This window comes from Hemitrygon akajei, chromosome 15 (assembly GCF_048418815.1).
Source record: "Hemitrygon akajei chromosome 15, sHemAka1.3, whole genome shotgun sequence".
NCBI classification, from domain to species: Eukaryota; Metazoa; Chordata; class Chondrichthyes; order Myliobatiformes; family Dasyatidae; genus Hemitrygon; species Hemitrygon akajei.
In genome coordinates, this window is record NC_133138.1 from 35,002,435 (window position 1) to 35,025,631 (window position 23,197).

Consider the following 23,197-nt stretch of genomic DNA (forward strand, 5'->3'; position numbering starts at 1 on the left):
ATAATTTTTGACATCCCTTCTCAACCTCTGGAGAATAAAGCCTATTTTTCCCCCTGTACTGAAGCTCTCTGATCCTTCTAATTCATTTAATGCCTCTTTGTGGCTCCCAGGTACAAAGCAGTTAACACCAAGAACATTGACATATATATTCCCTTTCCAACCACAGCTCCAGGTGGTCAAGAGGCCAATTGGAGCTCTGCGACAACGGACTGTTCCCTGCTTCATTTCACTATAGATAACTATACGATAAAAATAACCCCATGGGCCAGTTTCTCATGTCACAATTTATTACCTCCTTCCCCAATGTCGATCTGGTGCTACATTAGGCGGCACTATCCCTAGGCTGAGAAAAATTACTGAGCAAGAACTGTTGCATTTCTGCCATGCCTTTAATACCCAGGGAATTTTATAGAATTTCACAGCATTCCAGCTCCTCCACGGACTCTGTATATATCTCTCACTGCATCAAGAAGGCAGCCAGGATAATTGAAGACCCCTTCCATCCCAGACATTCTATCTTTGTGTAGAAAAATATACCAGCCTCAAAGCACATACCACCAAGCTCAAGAACAGCTTCTACCTCACCTTTATATTAAATAATCCCCTAGAAGGAAAAGTTAGACTCTTGACCTCACAGTCTGCCTCGTTGTGATCTGGCACATTATTGTTAACCCGTTCTGTTCCTTCTCTGTAGCTGTTGCACTTTATTCTGTTATTGTCCTACCTCAATGGTGGCGGGGTGGAGAGACATCTCTACCAAAGGAGGTGTAAGGTGCTCCTTCCCTCCGCTAGCCTGAAGTCACCCTTAGGAAAAGTGTAGCACAGATCAGGTTTACGAGAAACCATAGGAGAAGGTGGTGGATGGTCATATGGGCAGTTGGTGCATATCATAGGTTCTGGTTATGTGACCACTGGCACCAGGCTGACAATCTCTGAAGAGTATAGATAATGGCTGGGGTCACCCATTTTGTAAAGACACTGTCCAGAAGAAGGCAATGGCAAACCACTTATAGAGAAACAATTTGCCAAGAACAATTGGTCATCGAAAGACCATGATCACCCTTGTCAATGCAACACGGCACGTAATATTGATGATGAGACCTCAATAAACTGTGTAATAATCTTATTTGTATGAAGGGTATTCAAAGACAAGCTGTTCACTGTATCTTGGTACATGAGACAATAACAATTCTATCGAATTCCAATTGATTCATGATGTGATTCATCATGGAAACAAACTCTTCATCCCAACTCATCCATCGCAACCAAAGTGCCTATCTGAGCTGAATCCTTTTGCCTGCATTTGACTTGTATCTCTCTGAAATCTCCCTATCCTTCTTCAAATATCTTTTAAACCAGGGATTCTCAAATAAATGTTGTAATTGTACCCGCCTGTTTTGTTTGTAGGGTTGTCTGACGAGCCTGGAGTTTAGGCCGCAAGGTCACCTGTCATGGTAACATCATCAGTGCACAATTGAGTGCCGTTTCTGCTGAGTGCTCACGTATATATTGGTCCATCTCGTTGTTCTGATTGGCTGGCTGTCACTAGTCTCCACAGGGTCCCAGCCAACCAGATAGCTGAGCGATGTCCGAGGGCCCGTACCCCTTGTTAATGGTCATTGTGAGTGCTGGTTTCTTGACTGTCTGCGGCTCACCCCTTGACCTCGATCCCTGCCTCTACCACCTCCTCTGCTAGCTCATTCTGTAGACTCACCCAACATTACATCCTTTCAACTCTTCCCTTAAACCCATGTCTTTCAGTTTCATACTACACTGGGAAAAGAGACTCTATCCTATCTATGCCCCTGATAATTTTATAAACCTCAGTAAGGTTACCACTGAGCATCTTGCACTCCAAGAGAATCAATCTCAGTCAATCCATCTCTCCTTTTCACTCAAGCCCTCCAGTCTAGGCAGCATTTCCATGAAACTTTGCAGCACACTCTCAAGCTTAGTGACATCAGAACTGCAGTATGGTGTCCAGAACTGCACGTTGTTCTCCAACTGTAGCTGAACCATCGAGTTAAACAACTGTAACATGATGTCCCAACAACTGCGCTCAGTGCCACAGCTGATGAGGGTAAATAAACCAGATGCCTTCTTCACTAATCTACCTGTGTTGCCAATTTGTTACACTATTGTATGTCAGACTTCGAATGTAGTTTTTCATTGATTGTATTTTACTTCTTTGTTCTACTGTGAATGGCTGCAGGAAAATAAATCTCAGGTATGTATATGGTGACATATACATATACAGGACTGTGCAAAGGTGTTGGGCATACACACACACACGTCAAAATTTCTGTTACTGTGAATAGTAAAAGGCATAAAGTTAAAGATGACACATTTCTTTAATATTTTAAGCAAGAAAACTTCTTTATTTCCATCTCTTACAGTTTCAAAATAATAAAAAAGTAAAGTGGCCCGAAGCAAAAGTTTGGGCACCCTGCATGGCAGTACTTAGTAACACCCCCTTTGAGCTTGTAAACACTTTTTGTAGCTAGCTAAGAGTCTTTCAATTCTTGTTTGGTGGATTTTCGCCCATTCTTCCTTGCAAAAGGCTTCTAGTTCTGTGAGATTCTTGGGCCGTCTTGTATGCACTGCTCTTTTGAGGTCTATTCACAGATTCTCGATGATGTTTAGGTCAGGGGACTGTGAGGGCCATGGTAAAACCTTCAGCGGCCAAAAAGTTCTACTCAAAAGGTTCAAAGGAACATCTAAACAAGCCTGATGCATTTTGGAAACAAGTCCTGTGGACTGATGAAGTTAAAATATAACTGTTTGGCAGCAATGAGCAAAGGTATATTTAGAGAAAAAATGGTGCAGAATTTCATGAAAACAACCCCTCTGCAACTGTTAAGCACGGGGGTGGATCGATCATGCTTTGGGCTTGTGTTGCATGGGGAACATTTACTGGTAGAGAGAAGAATGAATTCAATTAAGTATCAGCAAATTCTGGAAGCAAACATCACACCGTCTGTAAAAAAGCCAAAGATGGCTTCTCCAACAGGATAATGAACCTAAACACACCTCAAAATCCACAATGGACTACCTCAAGGGGCGCAAGCTGAAGGTTTTGCCATGGCCCTCACAGTCCCCTGAACGAAACATCATTGAGAATCTGTGGATAGACTTCAAAAGAGCAGTGCATGCAAGATGGCCCAAGAATCTCACAGAACTAGAAGTCTTTTTCAAGGAAGAATGGGCAAAAATCCCCCAAACAAGAATTGAAAGACTCTTAGCTGGCTACAAAATGCATTTACAAGCTGTGATACTTGCCAAAGGGGGTGTTACTAAGTACTGATCATTCAGGGCACCCAAATTTTTGCTTCAGGCCCTTTTCCTTTTTTGTTATTTTGGAACTGTAAAAGATGGACATAAAAAAGATTTCTTGCTTAAAATATTAAAGAAATGTGTCATCTTTAACTTTATGCCTTTTGGAAATCAGTTCATCTTTTACTCGCTTAGCTATTCACAATAACAGAAATTTTGACCAGGGGTGCCCCAAAAAAAAAATAATAATACATATATATATATAAAATAGGTAGGATGCCTAAGACTTCTGCACAGTACTGTAGTAATTTTATGTACGTATTGCACTGTACTGCTGACACAAGAAACAACAAATTTCATGGCATATGTGAGTGATGATAAACCTGATTCTGATATGGGTCTCTATTCTGGACTGAGAGTGGGAAGGGGGCAAGCAGAGGCAAATCATTTTTAGGAAAAGGAGAAGGGAGAGGAGAGGGAGCAGGAAGCACCAGAGAGACATTCTGTAATGATCAGTAAACCAATTGTTTTGAATCAAATTACCTTGCCTGGTGTATCAGGTCTGGGTGTGTCTGCATTCACGCCAGACCCGACACTGGCATTCCTTCTCTGCCACCAGTCCCCCACCCCTCCTGCAGTGCTCCAGCCTCACCATTCCCAACATCCTTTGCTCCCACCAGATTTACAGACTCTCCCTCCGCTCCATGTAACGCTCTCACCGGGCTCGTATACAAACTTGGCTTGATAGCGTACTCTGCTAACAGATGAGGAAAAACTTCTTCAGACAGAGAGTGGTGAATCTGTGGAATTCTCTGCCACAGGAAACAGCTGAGGCCAGTTCATTGGCTATATTTAAGAGGGAGTTAGATATGGCCCTTGTGGCTAAAGGGATCAGGGGGTATGGAGAGAAAGCAGGTACAGGGTTCTGAGTTGGATGATCAGCCATGATCATACTGAATGGCAGTGCAGGTTCGAAGGGCCGAATGGCCTACTCCTGCACCTATTTTCTATGTTTCTATGTTATGTGACGCAGTGGTGAGATACATTTCAGGTCAGTATGATTTTGCGTTCAACCAAACAGAAACATTGTAATGTTCCAATTAAAGGAACCTCAGTTTGAGCAAATGCTATGTAAATACTGCCCTACACAATTATTGTTTGACAGAATTAACAGATTGTACACTGCATAAAATTATAAAGAAAGTATCTTTAGCAATTTCAGCTTCATCAAACAGTTAATAGGAAAAAGAAAAGAAAGGGCACTTACAGTTAACCCGGTCCAATTTGCACATAGCTGTTGGAGATCATACTAGAGAAGTCAGGGGCGTATCTTACTCACGCACTGGATCTGCGATCTGTGGAAAACACCTGCCACATTCTGAATTTCCTTTGGTGTCCATCTCAAACAAACTGGTTCTCTCTCAGGAGTAGGGCTATTCCCCCTTGGAGCTACTCATCTGCACAAAGCACGTCTTGCAGTGAGGACTCTCCATCTGATGGCATTCTGCGGCATCTCCCTTGTGCCCACTCCGCAGCTCCTGCCAAAAAGACCCCAAACCAGACTACTATCCTTCAGAAAACTCTTCCCCACTGCCCTCTGGAACCTTCTCTTTCATCCCACAATCCTGATTGGCTGACTCACATTCCTAAGCTGGACAACATGGGTCCTTATCTTAGCCAAAGCCAAAACCCACTTCCCAGCATGGCAATGGGTAGTTTCCTTTTGTATCTTTCCAACTACCGTAGATGTCGGATTATAAGCCGCTACTTTTTTCCCACATTTTGAACAGCTTTGAACTCTGCGGCCTTTAATACAGTGCGGCTAATGCATGATTTTTTTCATGCCGCCAAAAACATTTTGTCTCGTAACAGTAGACCAATAAAATTGATGAGTAGTTCACAGAGGTCCAATGAAATTGTACGATAAATCAAGCGCACTTTCACAATTAAATTATTGTAAATCAGTCATTTGTACTCACCCTCATCAACATGGAAAACACTCGAAGAAAAGCATTGTGCTGCCTTTATGGCAGTTATTTAGTTTATAATATTTTCGCTTAGTAATTCATTTTCTAGTTAAAGTTAGAAGTGTTTTAACTATATTTGTTTTCTGTACTACATCGCGGGATGCTATGACGTCACACCCGGTTTCGCCGCGTCTTGTGGGATACCGGTTTGCGATAAACGGGAAGGCGGGGGCGAGCGGCATTACGCGAGCGGCATTGGATCTGAGCGAACGCTGCTTTTAAGTTAAAGGCGATCAATAACTTTTCCTGGTAGGCTGCAGTATATATATTTTTTACCAGTCGTTAGGAGATATTGGAATGTTGTTCAGTAAAAAAGTATACGCAACGTATATTTAAAAGTAGCCGCGTTACAGGCACGGTTCGAAAAAAAGCATTTGCAATATGTATTTGTTTATGTTACCATATGGATTTAATTAAAAGTTAAAAAATCCTCACATGTAATATCTTTCTGTGTAAATATCTCATATTACAACGTGGGACACCTGCGGCCGAAAATCCGGTGCGGCCTAAAATCCGGTGCGGCCTGTACAAGTAAAAAATTGATTTTCTTTCTAAAATTAGAGCCAGCGGCTTTTAATCAGGTGCGCTCTGTAGTCCGGAATCTACGGTACAACTTTCCAATGTAGTTTTCTTTTACAGAAAACTGCTAATTTGAACTAGCATAGCAATGGACATCTTAACCAGGGTATTACATTGACAAATACTGTACTGTGCAAAACTTTTCAGCATAAATATATAACTAAGGTGATTATGACTTTTGCACAGCGGTTTATTTTGATAATAAATTTACTCTGAAGTTTGAACCTCCAGAGAACCATGGATTTGTACCCAGAATTTGCTGTTCAATAACACTCCCCAGGGTCCTACCATTCACTGTGCATACCATGGCTTGGTTTAACCTCTCAAAATATTTCACCTCATACTTGTCTGTATTAAATTCCATCCGCTATTTCCTTGCCCACTGACCCTAAATGACCCAAATCCTGTTGCAAGTTTAGACAACCTTGTTTGCTCTTCATTATGCCACCATTTAGGCGTCATTTATCAAACTTACTAACCACAGCATCCACATTTCCTTTCAAATCATATATATATATATATAAATGATGAGCAATAAAGTATCCATTAAAAATTGCTGTGTATACTGGCTTCCAATATGAAAAGCAACTCTTCAATACCAGCCCTCTGCCTTCTCCCACCAGGCCAATTTTTATATCCAAATTGTTATCTCCAGTGTTCTAAATTCTGGGCCAACCTACCATATCAACTTCCTGGCTAAGGCACATGAAGCCAACATATACAAATCTGCCTTATCAATCATGTTTTGAATATAAAGATTAAACTTCTAAATTTGAGACATTAATGTACTGTGGCCAAACCAGATCAGGAATTGACACACGTTCATATTTCCTTAAGGAAGTGACTTGGCCCATCAAGTCTATACTGGCTGAGAGGGCAACCATACTGCCCACTATTTTTTATAACCCATTGTACAATGCCAAGGGTTGCATGGTAGTGTAGCAGTTAGCACCTTACTGTCTGATCTGCAAGATCGGTGTTCAATCCCTGTCACTGTCTGTATGCAATTTGTATGATCTTCCAGTGAACATGTAGCTTTTTTTCCAGCTGTTCCAGCTTCCTCCCAGATTCAAAAGAAATACGTATGAGTTAGGGTTCGTAAATGGTGGCCGTGATATGTTGGCGCGGGAAGAATGGTGATATTTGCAGCCTTCCTCTAGCACATCTTGGACTGTGTCGGTCGTTGATGCAAACACCTCACCGCACTGTATGTTTTGATGTTTAGAAAAAAATGTGACAAATTAAGCCAATATTTATCTTTAAACCATTGTCCCTACATCCCAACAACTCAAAGTTCAAATAAATGTATTATCAAAGTACATGTATGTCACCATATCCAACCTTGAGATTCATATTCTTGTGGGCATTCACAGTGAATACAAAAGAAACATAATAAAATCAATGGAAAACCATACGCGACAAACATTCACTGTGCAAATACAAAATAGGAAAAAATAATATTAATTTAAAAAAACAATAAAAAACGAGAACACCAGTTGTAGAGTCTGTAAACTGTAGTCCCTGGGATGTGGACTCACCTTCCGCACAATTTACACTGGCTAATTAGCCTCCCAGTGCAGATTTTGATAGGATGTGGGTGGAAACCAGAGCACCCAGAGGAAACCCATTCAGTCACACAGGGAGGACAAACGAACTCCACATGTACAGTACCTGAAGCCAGGACTGGATTGACGTTGATGGAGTTATGATGGAGCAACTCTTCTGAACCACACTGATCTCTCTTCATGGCTGCTTCACGGAAACAAACATGATCCTGTTATCAGTTTAGGCTTGTCCTTCCCTCTACAGATCAACAAATACGCATTGGGTTCTTGGGTGGAGATATAGACTACCAGAAAAGCCCACTCATGAATCACCTTCTCCAGCCGACGACTGCAAATAAGCAGCAGACATTTCTATAGGAAAGGCATAAATAAGATCAAAAGTATGTAGAGAAAATATACAGAGGATCTGAGTTATAGGGAAAGGCTGGATAGGTTAGGACTTCATTCCTGGAAAGTAGAAGACTGAGAGGTATACAAAATTGTGAGGGATCTAGATAGGGTGGGCCAGCCAGTGGCATCAGCACAGGACTTCAAGGTGGATGGTTCTGAATTCGAATCCAGCCGGGTCCCAACCTGGGCAGCAGCAGTATCTGCATAGAAGAAAGGCCTGGCAGTCGACTTCCGCATCTTGCCATGAAAACCCTAAGGACAACTACACTATCCTTGGGGCCACCTTGAGTCGATGGCAACTCAATGGCACTCAACAACAACATAGACAGGGTAAATACAAGCAGGCTCTTTCTTCAGAGGTTGGGTCAGACTAAAACCAGAGGTCATGGGTTAAGGGTGAAATGTTTAAGGGGAACATGAAGGGGAACTTCTTCATAGCGGGTAGAACAAGCTGCCAGTGGAAGTGTTGGATGCAGGTTTGATTTCAACATTTTAAGAGAAATTTGGATAGGTAGATGGTTGGGAGGGGTATGGAGGTCTATGATCCAGGTGAAGGTCAATGGGAAAAGGCAGAGTAATAGCTTGGCACAGACTAGATGGGTCAAAGGGCCTGATTTTGTGCTGTGGTGTTCTATGACTCTATGACATTAAAAATGAATACTGTTTCTAAAACTTCTCCCAGGTGTGTATATTATTCAAAGTGTGTGACGGCAGCAATATTCTTAAACCCAGTAGGGGAGATTGTTAGTTTGAAATGAAATTGATTTTAAAACGGTTGCTATTTTCAGATCTGACACCTCACAGCATTCCATTATATAAGCTATCTTTTCTTATAATCATTGTACTTTATCATGCTCCTGTTTGAAATGCAGCATCTTGGTACACTTCTAAAATTGACATAAAATGCCAATTCCTTCAATCAAATGTAATTTTCAAAATAGATTTGACTTTGATCTGCTCTGTAATGAAATTGAATTCACTAAAATTATTGTATTTGAAGACCAGTCTTTCGTTTCGTCTCTGTCTTAATTCTCTTTCACTCTCATTCTCTCTTTTTCTCTTTCTTTTTATCTCAAACCTTAACTCTTGCTCTCTCCATCTGACACCCTCTCTCACCCAAAGAAAAAGCTTCTGCAGGAACTCAGTGTCATGGTGGGAGATGGACAGTCGATGTTTTAAGTGGATCTGGTGGCAGTTCTCGACCCAAAATTTTGACTGATCATTTCTCTCCGCTGATGGACATAGACATAGAACAATACAGCATAGGAATAGGCCCTTTGGCCCATGATGTTGTTCCAAGCCAGCTCAAAAGCTCATCTAAAGGAACCTCCAAAACCTCTTACCTAAGCATATCCCTCCATAGTCCTCACAAGTCTCTTAAAGATCTCTAATGTATTTGCCTCTACCATCATTCCAGGGAACGTATTCCAGGCATCGCCCACTCTCAGAGTAAAGAGCACCTCTTACTCTCAATGCATGCCCTCTGGTATGAAGCATTTCTACCCTGGGAAAAAGATACTCCCTGTCTACTCCGTCTTTGCATCTCATAATCTTCTAAACCTCTATCAGATTGTCCCTCAGCCTCCATCACACCAGAGACAACTACCCAAGTTTATCCAGCCTCTCCTGATAGCACGTACCCTCTAAAACAGGCAAGCTTGTTCTGCACACTTTCCAAAGTCTCAGCATTCTTACTGTAATGGGACCAGGACCAGGACTGTATGGAATACTCCAGATGTGGCCTAACCACTCTTCCATAAAGTTGCAGCATAACTTCTTGACTTTCAAATTCAATACCTCAACTAATAAAAGCAAGCATTCCATAGGTCTTCTTAACCACCCTTCTGACTTGTGTAGCCACTTTCAAGGAGCTATGAACGTGGACCCCAAGATATCTCTGCTCAGTACTGTCTCCTTGCATTTGTCCTACCAAGGTGCAACAGATCACAAATGCTGCCTGAACTACTGAGTTTTTCCCAACAGTCCATGTGTTCCAGTTTCTACCTTCTGCTATCTCTTTAGTCATTTTCTACTTATCTACCTCTTATCCTCTAAATCACCTAACTTCATGTCTCTCTCTCACTGTATCTTTCCCATACTTCCCCACCCACTCTCTTCCTTCTCTGTTTCTCTTTATTACACTTCTCCTGTTGATTCTATCACTCTTTCTCTCATTTCCACTGCTTTTTCTCTGTCCCTCTCTCAAATTGCCAAGTAAATTTATTATAAAAAAATGTCACTGTATACAACCCTGAGACTGGGTAATCAAATTGCTTCTCTCATGCATTTTCTCGATCAGAACTACATGGTTATAAATCACCATTTCAGAGTTTAACATTTTAAGTAAGTTTATTATCAAAGTATGCTACCGTCTACAACCCTGGGATTGTGTAATTTTTTTGCGGGGGGGGGAAGGAATGCACAGTAGCATAGTGGTACCACAATACTTTACGGTACCAGTGACCTGGGTTCAATTCCTGCCACTGCCTGTCATGAGTTTATACGTTCTCCCCTTGACCACGTGCGTAGGTTTCCTCCAGGTGCTCGGGTTTCCTCCCACAGCCCAAAGACTGCCAGTTAACAGTTTAATCGGTCATTGTCAATTGTCCTCTGATTAGGTTAGGATTAAACTGGGAGCAGCTCGAAGGGCTGGAAGGGTCTATTCCACACTGCATTCCAATAAATAAATATATCCAGTATGTCATCATGTACTACTCTGAGATTCACTTTCTTACAGGCATTCACAGTAGATCAAAGAAATACACTAGAATCAATTAAAAACTACACACAAAGACTGACAAACAACCAATGTGTAAAAGATAAACTGAGCAAATACAATCGATAGATGGATGATGATGAAAACGTGAGTTATAGAGTCCTTGAAAATGCATCCTTTGGTTCAGTGTTGAGGTGAGTGAAGTTATCCACACTGATTGAAGGGTAATAAAAGTTCCTGAACCTAGTGGTGTGCACTCTTACTGGAATTCATCGGATCAAGTGTGCACACATCCTATTTCATGCAGTTCTCATGATTAATGATTAAGAAAATCATTGTCACGTTTTCTCTAATCACTTGCGATTTTCCAGGATCTGTCAGTCTACACCTAGTGATCCGATCAGTTTGAGTCTAATTGAAACACTTAGAGAAAAATTACAGAAGATGCTAGAAATCTGAAACAGAAACAGAAAGAGCTGGAAATACTCAAAGGGTCAGGCAGCATTCGTAGAGATAAACAGGCAGTGTTTTGGGTCTGTGACCTTTTGGCAAAACAAATTCCTAAAAGATCGAAGGATAAACCAGGAGCTCTGGCCTCAAAGTGACAGAGTAGCCTTTGGCAATCACACAGGCTCAGATTATAATTCAGAGTAATAGACAATAGAGATGAGGACATTCAGTCCATTGATTTTGACCTGGATCTTTTGAGTAATAGAGCATAGAAGCAGAGAATCTTCAGACCAATTTGTCCATGTTGACTATGGTGCCCATCAGACTGATCCCATTAGCCCAGATTTGGGCCACATCCCTCTAACCCCCCCCCCCCCCCCTTATCCATGCACTTATCCAAATATTATTTAAATGTTATTGAAGATCTAACCAGCTGGTCATACTTTTTCCCACATATCTCCATGTTTTTGTGTTTTTTTGTTCAGGTATTTTTCCAATCCACTTTTGAACATTTCGCTTGAACTTATTTTCATTGCCCTGTGAGAAACTGCAATCCCTTCCCTCGTTCCCGGAACCTTTCTCCCTGTTGTTCTCCATCCTTTAGCCTTTTGAACCAGTTTTTTTTAAACTCAAAAGTGATCTTTAAAGCTACAAAGAGAGCCCCTGACACTTTGATCCCCAGTGACCTTTCTACCTAATTGGAAGAGTTAGGCTGCTGGAGTTATTTTCAGGCACTTACAGTTGAAAGCCAATTGCACTCATTTTCTGTCAGCAAACCTTTTAGCTAAAAAAGATGTTACCATCCCTGTGGGACAGCTTTTTCCTTGGATCTGAATCTAGAGTATCGCATCTGAAACTCTTCTAATCAATTTAAGTGGCTCAGAAGTATTTATTGTCATCATCTTTGACTTAATAAGTGGAAACAGAACACTCTTGTGTTTGAGACACAGAGGTGGGATTTCTGAACGAGGTTGTATGTAGGTTAGTTGGTTTGGGGCTTGAAGCAGAATATTGTCATTAAAGGTTCATAGTTCACTTACGGCTGGGACTTGCTTGTCTTCATCTCTTCATTTCACAATCTCGATATTTATTGCTTATTTATTTATTATTATTTCTTTATTTTTGTATTTGAAAGATTGATCTTGCACACTGGCTGAGTGCCCAGGTTGGTGTGGTCTTCCATTGATTCTGTTGTGGTTATTATTCTATTATGGATTTATTGAGTATGCCCACAAGAAAGTGACTCTCAGGGTTGTATCTGGTGACATATATGTACTTAGATAATAATTTTTCTTTAAACTTTGATATAAAATGTGTATTTTAGAGCCAGTCTATCCTCTCAAGTAAATGGGAAAGAGTACAGTCATAAAGTCATGGACCACTACGGCATAGAAACAGGCCCTTTGGTCCAACCAGTCTGTGTCAAACACTTATTCTGCCTTGTTCTATCAACCCGCACCTGGACCATAGCCCACCATATGCCTCTTGTCTATATCTTATGGAACCCGTATCCATCACAGCTCATTACAGTCGCACAGCTCTCCAAGCGAAGGAGTTCCGCCTCATGTTGCCCTTAAACATTTTCTCTTAACCCATGACCTCTAGTTCTAGTGTCAACCAATAATTGCCTGCTTGCACTTACCCTATCGATGCCCCTCATAATCTTATCTACCATCTTCTTGAGATAGTGCTGTCAATGGTGGGAGTGCTGCACGGAGGATGGAACAGGGTGTGTGCACTACCCTGTACAGTGTTGAACTTCCCACCGCAGGCCATGAAGAAACCAGCCCCAGCCAGGATACCTCCTACAGTGCATCTGTAGAAGATTGAGTGTTTCATGATGTGTCACATTGACACCTGAAGCTTCTTAGACGACAGTCAAGTACCTGGACTTTACCTGAAGAGACAGAGGTATCCAAGCAATAATTATGTTTTCCCAACCTTTAGTCATGTCTAGTGCAAGTTCATTCACATATTTGCATTGTAAACTATCTTCCAAGCAGCTGTTAAGAAGTTGCAAACTTTTTGTATATTATTTTGTTATAAGGTACTGTCCATCTATGGGAGATCTGAGAGAGGTTCATAAGATTATGAGAGGCATAGACAGAATAGATAGACAATATCTTTTTCCCCTGGGTTGAAATGTCTAAAACCAGGTGGCAAGCATTTAAAATGAGAGGGGTAATTCCAAAGGAGATGCGAGGGGCAAGCTTTTTACTCAGTGAGTGGGGAGTGTCTGGAATACACTGCCTAGGGTGGTGGTTGAGGCAGAGACATTAGACTTTTAAGAGACATTTAGAAAGGTTCATGAATATGAGGAACATGGAGTGATATGGACAATGCGTAGGCAGAATCGATTCGTTGAGTTGGCCATTTGATTTCAAAATTAACTAGTTTGGCACTTTGTAGTGGGCCAGAGGGTCTGCTCCTGTTCTGTACTCTTCTATGTTCTATAGTCTGTCCACAGAAACTGATTGGTTGTTACAGTTTCAGTTTCCTGCTAATAGATTTGGATGTTTATTTAGCATGAAGCAGCAATTAGATGCTCTTCTGGAGAATGATGAAATGAAGCTGTAGGTTAATGCGTGCTGCATGATGCGCCTGTTGGCCAAATTGATTGTTCCAAAACGCTGGTGAAAATCTGTAATCAGTTTTCAGGATGGCGCTTTTCTGACTTGAGAATTGCAATCTCACTGGTTGCCATGGTGATCTCCCTGCACAATGCTGGACTGGGTGTGCACCTAGAGTGGTCACAACGCATATAGTTTGGAAAAAAATATATAGTTGTACGGCTTTAGTTTTTCAGTCTGTGCCTCTCCCTGTACCGGAGGTGGCACAGCTCTGCTGATATAAAGGACCTTGGAGCTAACTTCTGCGAGCAAACTTGCAATGAGGGATCTGATGGCCTGCAGAGTCAGGATAAGTTGAATACAACCTTACAATTTCTGCACAAGAATTTACTTTTTCTGCTCATGTTACAAACACCTTCACTGCCCTTCCATCTACAACTTCCTATTCTTTGTGCATGATCTCGTGTGACCTGTATGTTACATCACATGCTGTAATGCCTTCTGCTCGTGTCATCACACATTCTGCTTACGACATCACACACTTGCTCTTGACATCACATGTTTGCTCATGACATCATGCTTTCTGCTTGTGGCATCATACTTTCTGCTCAAGATATCACAACGTTTCTCTTGCGATCTCCAGACCCTGTTGGACATCAGTAATGTAGAATACTGAGAGTCTAGTTCACTGAATCATTGGAAAGACCATCAGCGGGAGGGGGAAGAGCTGCGTAGCTTCGGTTGTGCACGGGCCAGCTCCCCGTGCCACAGGATTGCCACTTGCAGCTGCCCGGGGAAGAGATACTTGTGACGGTGTAGCAAGGCCTGTGTCCATGATGATATGTGGGGCAAGCCCCTCTGGTTCGTGCTGCCCTCTAGTGTTCATCTGGAGAAAGACAAGCTGGATTGCATTCATCTGCAGCTGCAAACTAGCACATAAGGATCAGACGGCTTGCCGACAATATCCCATGCACCATCAGCCTACAGGACATGACACTCAGGGACTTGAACTATATTATTTTTGACTATATGTTTACTGCTATCATAATTATATGTGCTATATGACTCTTGTGCTGCGTATGACTGTCGTTACTGTATTTTACACCTTAGTCCCGGAGGACTGTTGTTTTGTCTGGCTGCATTCATGTGTGGTTGAATGACAACTAAACTTGAACTTGAGCTCTCTGCTCACGGCTTCATTCATTCCGTTCATGACATCAGACTTACTGTTCATGACACCAGCTGAGCTTTTGATTCATTCCCACTAAAAGGATCAACAAAATTCCAGCCTCAGTCACTACTTCCACTCTTCCCTCCTTCATCATCACTCTCTCACCTATTGCTTGCCAGGTCCTATCCCACCCCTGCCACTTATCTCTTTATACTGGCTATCTCTCTTCTATCTCTAACTGAATGGTCCTAACCCAAAACGTCGAGTTCATTTCTCTCTACAGACTCTGCCACACCTGCTGAATTCCTCCAGCATTTTTTTTTGCTCTGGATTCCAGCTACTGCAGTCTCCTGTGCCTCCTATGTGTTCTCCTTATGGATTGGAATGTGACTGGGTAGCACGGTAGCGAAGCAGTTAGCAAAACGCTTTACAGTTCCAGCAACCTGGGTTCAATTGCTGCCTCTGCCTGCAAGGGGTTTGTACATCCTCCCCGTGACTACATGGGTTTCCTCTGGGAGGTCCTGTTTCCTCTCACATTTTTAATACGTACCGATTGGTAGGTTGTGAATTGTCCCGTGATTAGGCTAGGATTAAATTGGAGGATTGCTGGGCGGTGTGGCTCAAAGGGCCTGAAGGACCAATTCTGCACTGTATCTCAATAAATAGATATATAAGTAAATAAACCTCGTTTCTTGCTTGCTCGCTATGGATGACAGAGTGAAATGCAAACAACACTCAGGAGTGATGTGGAGGAACTGCAGAGGTTACAGGGAATGTGTTGCATTGTTTTAGCTTCTTTCAAAATCAATCAAGTAAATTAGAATAGGGATTAGTTCATTGACATTAGTAACGGTGGGCAGTCTTTGCAGGTCTCAGCAGCAGTGAACTAGGGAAAAAGAACATTGAAAACTTTACAAAGATCAGGGAGAACTGACTTGGGGGTGTGTACTCTGAACTGCCTGGATCTGCCACTTGACAGCCCCTGAGCAGAGTCTGCAGTAGAACATTCAGAACACTAAACCTCGGGATCCCTCCATTGCCCTGCTATACGAGAATAAAACGCACTACGTCTGCATTCAGACAAAGATGTTACATTCAAACTTGGACATCTGAATGCTGTCAGGAAAGAGAGAAATCAGCTGTCAGGAGAAAGACAAGTAGGATTCTTGTTTGGAGTTAAATAAAGAATTATTTAAGTCTTTAATTATTGAAGATACACGCTCAGTGTCCCAGGAACAGCTCAGAGTCATAGAGTCATTGAATACTACAGGCTGTTCTTGTCCATGTCAAACAATTAATCTGCCTAGTCACATCGACCTCCACCCTAAACATAGCTCTCCATACCTCTCCCATCCATGTATCTATCCAAATTTCTCTTAACTGTTGAAATTCACCCTGCATTCACCACTTGCATTGGCAGCTCATTCCACACTCTCACATCTCTCTTAGTTCTAGTCTCACCCAACCTCAGTGGAAAAAGTCTGTCTGCATTTACTCTATCTATACCCAATCCTAATTTTGTATACTTCTATCAAATCTCCCCTCAATCTCTACGTTCTAGAGAATGATGTCTTAACCTATTTAACCTTTGAATCAGGTTGTCAAGTCCTAGAAACATGCTTGCAAATTTTCTCTGCACTTTTTCAATCTTATTTAAATCTTTCCTGTCGGTAGGTGACCAAAACTACACACAATACTCCAAATAAGGCTTTTACAATTTCAACATAACATTGCAAATCCTGTATTCAATACGTTAATTTATGAAGGCCAACATGCCAAAAACTTTCTTTACAACCATATCCATCTGTGACACCACTTTCAATGAATTATGGACCTGCAGTTCCAGATACCTTTGTTCTACCACACTTCTCAGAGCCCTACCATTCACCATGTAAAACTTACCCTGGCTGGTCCTTCCAAAGTACAACACCTCACACTTGTCTGTATTAAATTTCATCTGCCATTTTACAGTCCATTTCAGCAGTAGGTCTAGATCCTGTTTTAATCTTTGATAGTCTTTCTCGCTGTCCACTACATCCCCAGACTTGGCATCATTTGCAAATTTGTTGATCCAATTTAACACATTATCATCGAGATCATTGATATAGATGGCAGAAAAACAACCCAGCACTGATCCCTGCAGTATGCCACTCGTCATACTCGTCAGGTCTTCAGCCCAAGCAGCAACCTTCTCCTACCACTTTCTGGCTTCTCCCACAAAGCTATGGTCTAATTTAATTTACTGCCTCACCTTCAATGCCAAATTACTGAACCTTCTTGACCAACTTCCCATGTGGGACATTGTCAAAGGCCTTACTAAATTCCATATAGACAACATCCACTGCCTTCCTTGGTAAATTTCTTGAAAAAATCACTAAGATTAAGTTATCGTGACTTACCACACAAAAAGCCATGTCAACTATCCCTAACCATTCTCTGTCTATCTAAGTACAATTTAATTTCAAATAGCTTCCTCACCAGTGAAGGTCACTGGCATATAATTTCCTGACTTATTCTTAGAGCCTTTCATAAACAACGGAGAAATATTAGTACCCTCCAATCCGCCAGCACCTTATCCGTGGCTAAGGATGTTATTAAGGATGCAATTTCTGCACTAGCCTACGTACTGCCTGATGGTGGCTGCAATGAGATGGCATATGAAGATACTCAGGTTATATTAAACCTTTATTACAAATCATAAAATGAGAATATTCAAATATTATCAACTTGACTCTCAAGGCCAATGTGGCCAATTTATAAAATAAATTTGCTTTAAAAACCTTCAAATCAAAAGCCCTAATGTTTTTGTGTCTTACTAGCATTTGTTTCCAATTCCTTTTAGACCATAATCCACAAGTCATAGAAGCAGAATTAGGCTATTCGGCCCATCACGTCTGCTCTTTGATTCCACCCCAGATGGTTTACTATCCTTTCAATCCATTCTTCTGCCTTCTCCCCATTACTTTTGGCACCCTTATTAAACAGAACCTATCAAACTCTGCTTTAAATGCCTTGGCCTCTACAGATTCACCACCATCAGGCTAAAGAAATTCCTCCTCATCTCTGTTCTAGATGCATGCCCTTCTATTCTGATTCTGTGCCTCTGGTCCTAGACTCCCCTTCTATAGGAAACATCCTCTCCATGTCCACTTTATCTTGGCTTTTCAACATTTGATAGGTTTCAAAGAGCTTCCAACACCCCCATTCTTTTAAACTCCAGCAAGTGCAGGCAAGTACTCCATCAAAATGCTCCTCATATGTTAACTGTTTAATTCCTGGGATCATTCTCATGAATTTCCTATGGACCCTCTCCTTTTTTAGATAAGGGGCCCAAAACTGCTCACAATGCTCTGTGTGGTCTGACCAATGCCTTATAAAGCCTCAGCATTACATCCCTGCTTTATATTCTAGTCCTCTCAAAATGAATGCTAACATTGAATTTACCTTCCTCACAACTGACTCAACCTGCAAATTAGCCTTTAGGGAATCCTGTACAGGGACCCCCTAGTTCCTTTGTACCTCTGATTTCAGAATTCTTTCCCCTTTTGGAAAATAGTCTTTACCTTTATTCCTTCTGCCAGTGATTGGGTGATTTCAAGTGAATGTTCAAGGCAATTCCAGTGCAGATTCAAAGATTACTACCCATTGATCTTGATGTATTTCATTCTGTTTCATGAATGGGGATGGCAGCAGTCAGTCTGGGGAGAAGAAATGGCATCTGGAACCAGAGGGGATAACTTCATTGCTCCATCACTGAACTATTTCCACAACCTATGGACTCACTTTCAAAGACTCTCCATCTCACGTTCTCAATATGTATTGCTTACTAATTTGCTATTATTATTTCTTCTTTTTCCTTTGCATTTGTACAGTTTGCTGTCTGTTACACATTGGTTGTCCACTTGGTAGCTATGGTCTTTCATTGACTCTGTTGCGGTTATTGGATTTATTGAGCGTGCCCGGAAGAAAATGAATCTCAGGGTTGTATATGGTGACATATACTTTATATACTTTGGTAATAAATTTACTTTGTTCTATGAACTTTCAAAGTTCATTTTCCTCTCCTCCATTCTTAAGAAGGGAAGACGATTTAGCCCATTGAGCCTGTAGTGCCATCCTTGGCTGCTCTGTGACCTACTTCCTGCCTTTTACCCTATATCCCTTGTTAACTGCAATCTATCAATTCCAAGTTTAAAATTAACAATTGACCTACATTAAGTGCCTTCTGCATTAGAGAATTACAAAGTCCCACCCCTACTCTTTATGTGGAAACATTAACACCACTCCTCTAAAGCCCGGTTTCAATCACTAGACTTACTCTCTCGCAGAAATATTTAGTTTCCTTTCCTATCTCTTCTGAAAGCTCAATCATAGGCGTGAACACTACCAATAATCTGTGCTGGCCCAACTACTTTGACATTATGACTAAGAAATCTCAGCAATGCTTCTACTTCCTTAGGAGGATAAAGAGATGTCAAGTCAAGTTTATTGTCAATTAACTGTATACATTTATACCTTCACTGTAGTATACATAATACATATATAACACAATAATTTAAGAAAATAAGGATGAAATCTACTAATGGATTACACATAAACAAACTAAAGTGCATAAATTAAATATTGTAAGGCACAGAACAGATTAACCAGTGACACAATGAATGCGGTGTGGCAGCGTGTTCAGAAGCCTAATGACCTCAGGGAAGAAACTGTTTTCCATCCTGTCCCTATTGACCATAAAACAGCATTCTCTTTGAATCCATCACAGCTTGTACGGCAACTGCTCTGCATGTGGCGCGAGAAACTGCAGAGAGTTGAGGACACAGCTCAGCACATCACAGGAACCAGTTTCCGCTCTGTGGACTCTGTCTATACTTCCCGATGCCTTAGTAAACAAGACCACATCCTCCCCAGACATTCTCCCTTCTCCGCTCTCTCATCAGGCAGAAGATACAAATTCCTGAAAGCACGTACCCTGCCAGGCTTAAGGGCAACTTCTACCCCACTGTAATCAGAACCTTGACAGACAACTTGTACGTTAAGGTGGACTCTTCACCTCACAATCTACCTTGTTATGATCTTGCACTTTATCGCTTACCTACATTGCACTTTTTGAATAGCTTTTACATTTTATTCTGCATTGTTATTGTTTTACCTTGTTCTACCTTAAGGCTCTGTGTAATGATTTGATCTATATAAATGCTATGGAAACTTTTCACTGTATCTTGGGACGTGACAATAATAAACGAATTCCGATAGCACTTATTCCTTAACATATTGGACGATAAATTATTAGTTTGTTTTTGTGAAGTCAGGTAGATGTTAAATCTGTTTGATTCCAGTGATTGAATACCGTAGATGTTGGATTATAAGCCGCTACTTTTTTCCCACATTTTGAACAGCTTTGAACACTGCGGCCTTTACTACGGTGCGGCTAATGCATGATTTTTTTTCATGCCGCCAAAAACATTTTGCCTCGTAACAGTAGACCAATAAAATTGATGAGTAGTTCACAGAGGTCCAATGAAATTGTACGATAAATCAAGCGCACTTTCACAATTAAATTATTGTAAATCAGTCATTTGTACTCACCCTCATCAACATGGAAAACACTCGAAGAAAAGCATTGTGCTGCCTTTATGGCAGTTATTTAGTTTATAATATTTTCGCTTAGTAATTCATTTGTTAGTTAAAGTTAGAAGTGTTTTAACTATATTTGTTTTCTGTACTACATCGCGGGATGCTATGACATCACACCCGGTTTCGCCGCGTCTTGTGGGAAAAATACCGGTTTGCGATAAACGGGAAGGCGGAGCGGCGGAGCCAAAATGCTGCTTTTAAGTTAAAGGCGATCAATAACTTTTCCTGGTAGGCTGCAGTATATATATTTTTTACCAGTCGTTAGGAGATATTGGAATGTTGTTCAGTAAAAAAGTATACGCAACGTATATTTAAAAGTAGCCGCGTTACAGGCACGGTTCGAAAAAAAGCATTTGCAATATGTATTTGTTTATGTTACCATATGGATTTAATTAAAAGTTAAAAAATCCTCACGTGTAATATCTTTCTGTGTAAATATCTCATATTACAACGTGGGACACCTGCGGCCGAAAATCCGGTGCGGCTTGTACAAGTACAAAATTGATTTTATTTCTAAAATTAGAGCCAGCGGCTTTTAATCAGGTGCGCTCTGTAGTGCGAAATCTACAGTAATTAGTTAGTTTGTCGCATTGGGTTTGCCGTGATTTTTGTCTTTTTATTCCGCGACTCTCTTGCTGTGATCTTTGTCTTTTTATCCCACGACTCTCCATTCTGATACACTCTGTGCTGTTTATGCACAGTTAAGTACCTGAGAATGTGGCCATAGGAGTGAAAGCTAGTTTGGTCTTCTGCTGCTGTAGCCTTTCCACTTCAGGGTTTGACTGGTTCTGCATTCAGAGATGCTCTTCTGCACACCGCTATTGTAATGCGTGGGTTATTTGCGTTACTGTCAGCTCGAAACAGTCTGGCCATTCTCCTCAAAACTCTTTCATTAACAAGGTTTTTTCACCCACAGAACTTGCATTCACTGGCAGTTTCAGAGATGCTCAAACCACCCCATCTGGCAACAGCAATCATCCCACGGTCAAAGTCTCCTAGATCACATTTCTACCCCATTCTGATGTCTGGTCTGAACAATGTCTGAACCTCTTGACCATGTCTGCATGCTTTTATGCATTGAGTTACTGCCACATGAACAGCACATTTGGTTTTTGCATTAACGAGCAGGCCATTGAATGTACAAACACATACAGCTGTGGTTTTGAAGTCTAAGGGAATAACAGAGAATGTGTTGTATTTGTTGCATTTATAAAGCATGTTTTGCTTCATAAGGGTCCCAACGCTTGAAGATTATGAAGCACCTATGAATTGTAGTCACCATTTCTGTAAACTGAGTATACCTTGCAGACAAATTGCTAGCATTCAATCCCAGATAGTTTGATGATGGTTTAAGTATTAATTATTGGTTAGCACAGGCACAGCTAGGTACATGATAATAAAAGACCCCACCTGTACAACATGATGGAGCAGGTTTGCAGCATAGCTAGGGACAGAAGACTTAGGTCGCATACTACCAGGTTCAGTAACAGTTTTTACCTTTCAACCATCGGGCTCCTGAACCAGTGTGGATAACTTCACTCACCCCAACATTATTGAACTCAACCAACAGACTCGCTTTCAAGGATTTTGCAACTCATGTTGTCAGTGTTATTTATTTACTTATTATTTATTATTATTAGACCATAAGACCATAAGACATAGGAGCAGAACTAGGCACTTGGCGTATCATGTCTGCTCCACCATTCAATCCTATTTTCCCCTCCTTAGCCCCACTCCCCGGCCTTCTTCCCATAACCTTTGTATCCAATCAAGGAGCTATTATTCTCTGCCTTAAATACACCCAATGACCTGGCCTCCACAGCTGCCTGTGGGAACAAATTTCACAAATTCACCACCCTCTGGCTAAAGAAATTTCTCCGCATTTTTGTTTTAAATGGATGTCTGGCTATCCTGAGGCTGTACACTCTTGTCCTAAATTCCCCCACCATGAGCGACAACCTTTCCACACCTTCTGAATAGGCCTTTCAATATTTGAAAGGTTTCAATGAGATCCCCCCTCATGCTTCTAAATTCAAGTGAGTACAGACCCAGAGCCATCAAATGTTCCTCGTATGATGACCCTTTCATTCCTGGAATCAAACTTGTGAGCCTCCTCTGGACTGTCTCCAATGCCAGCACATCTTTTCTAAGATGAGGAGCCCAAAACTGATGACAATACTCAGAGAGAAACCTCACTAGTGCCTTATAAAGCCTTAGCATCATATCTCTACTCTTGTATTCTAGACCTTTTGAAATGAATACTATCATTGCATTTGCCTTCCTCACCACTGACTCAACCAGCAAGTTAACCTTAAGGATGCCCTTCCCAAGGACTCCCAGGTCCCTTTGCATCTCAGATTTTTGGATTTTCTCTCTTTACAAAATAGCCTGTGCATTTCTTTCTTCTACCAAAGTGCATGACCATGTATTTTCCAATACTGTATTTCATTTGCCACTTCCTTGCTCATTCTCCTAATCTGGCTAAGTTCTTCCGTAGCCAACCTATTTCCTCAACACAACCTGCCCCACCACTAATCTTCATATCATCTGCAAACTTGGCAGCAAAGCCATCTATTCCATCATCTAAATCATTGATACACAGCATAAAAAGAAATGGTCCCAAAACTGGCCCCTGAGGAACATCACTAGCCACTGGCAGCCAACCAGAAAAGGATCCTTTTATTCCCACACTCTGTGTCCTAGCAATCAGTCAATGCTCTAACCAAGCCAGTAATACCATGGGCTCTTAACTTGGTAAGCAGCCTCACGTGTGGCACCTTGTCAAAGGTCTTCTGAATCTACAACATCCACTACAT

The 23,197-nt window shown here is 41.3% G+C and overlaps 1 protein-coding gene across 4 annotated transcripts in view; it reads left to right on the forward strand.

Annotated features, from left to right (window-relative positions):
* LOC140739251 (protocadherin-1-like) overlaps window positions 1-23,197 on the forward strand; it is a 495,491-nt gene that overhangs the window by 447,241 nt on the left and 25,053 nt on the right. The gene's annotated exons all lie outside the window — the stretch shown is intronic.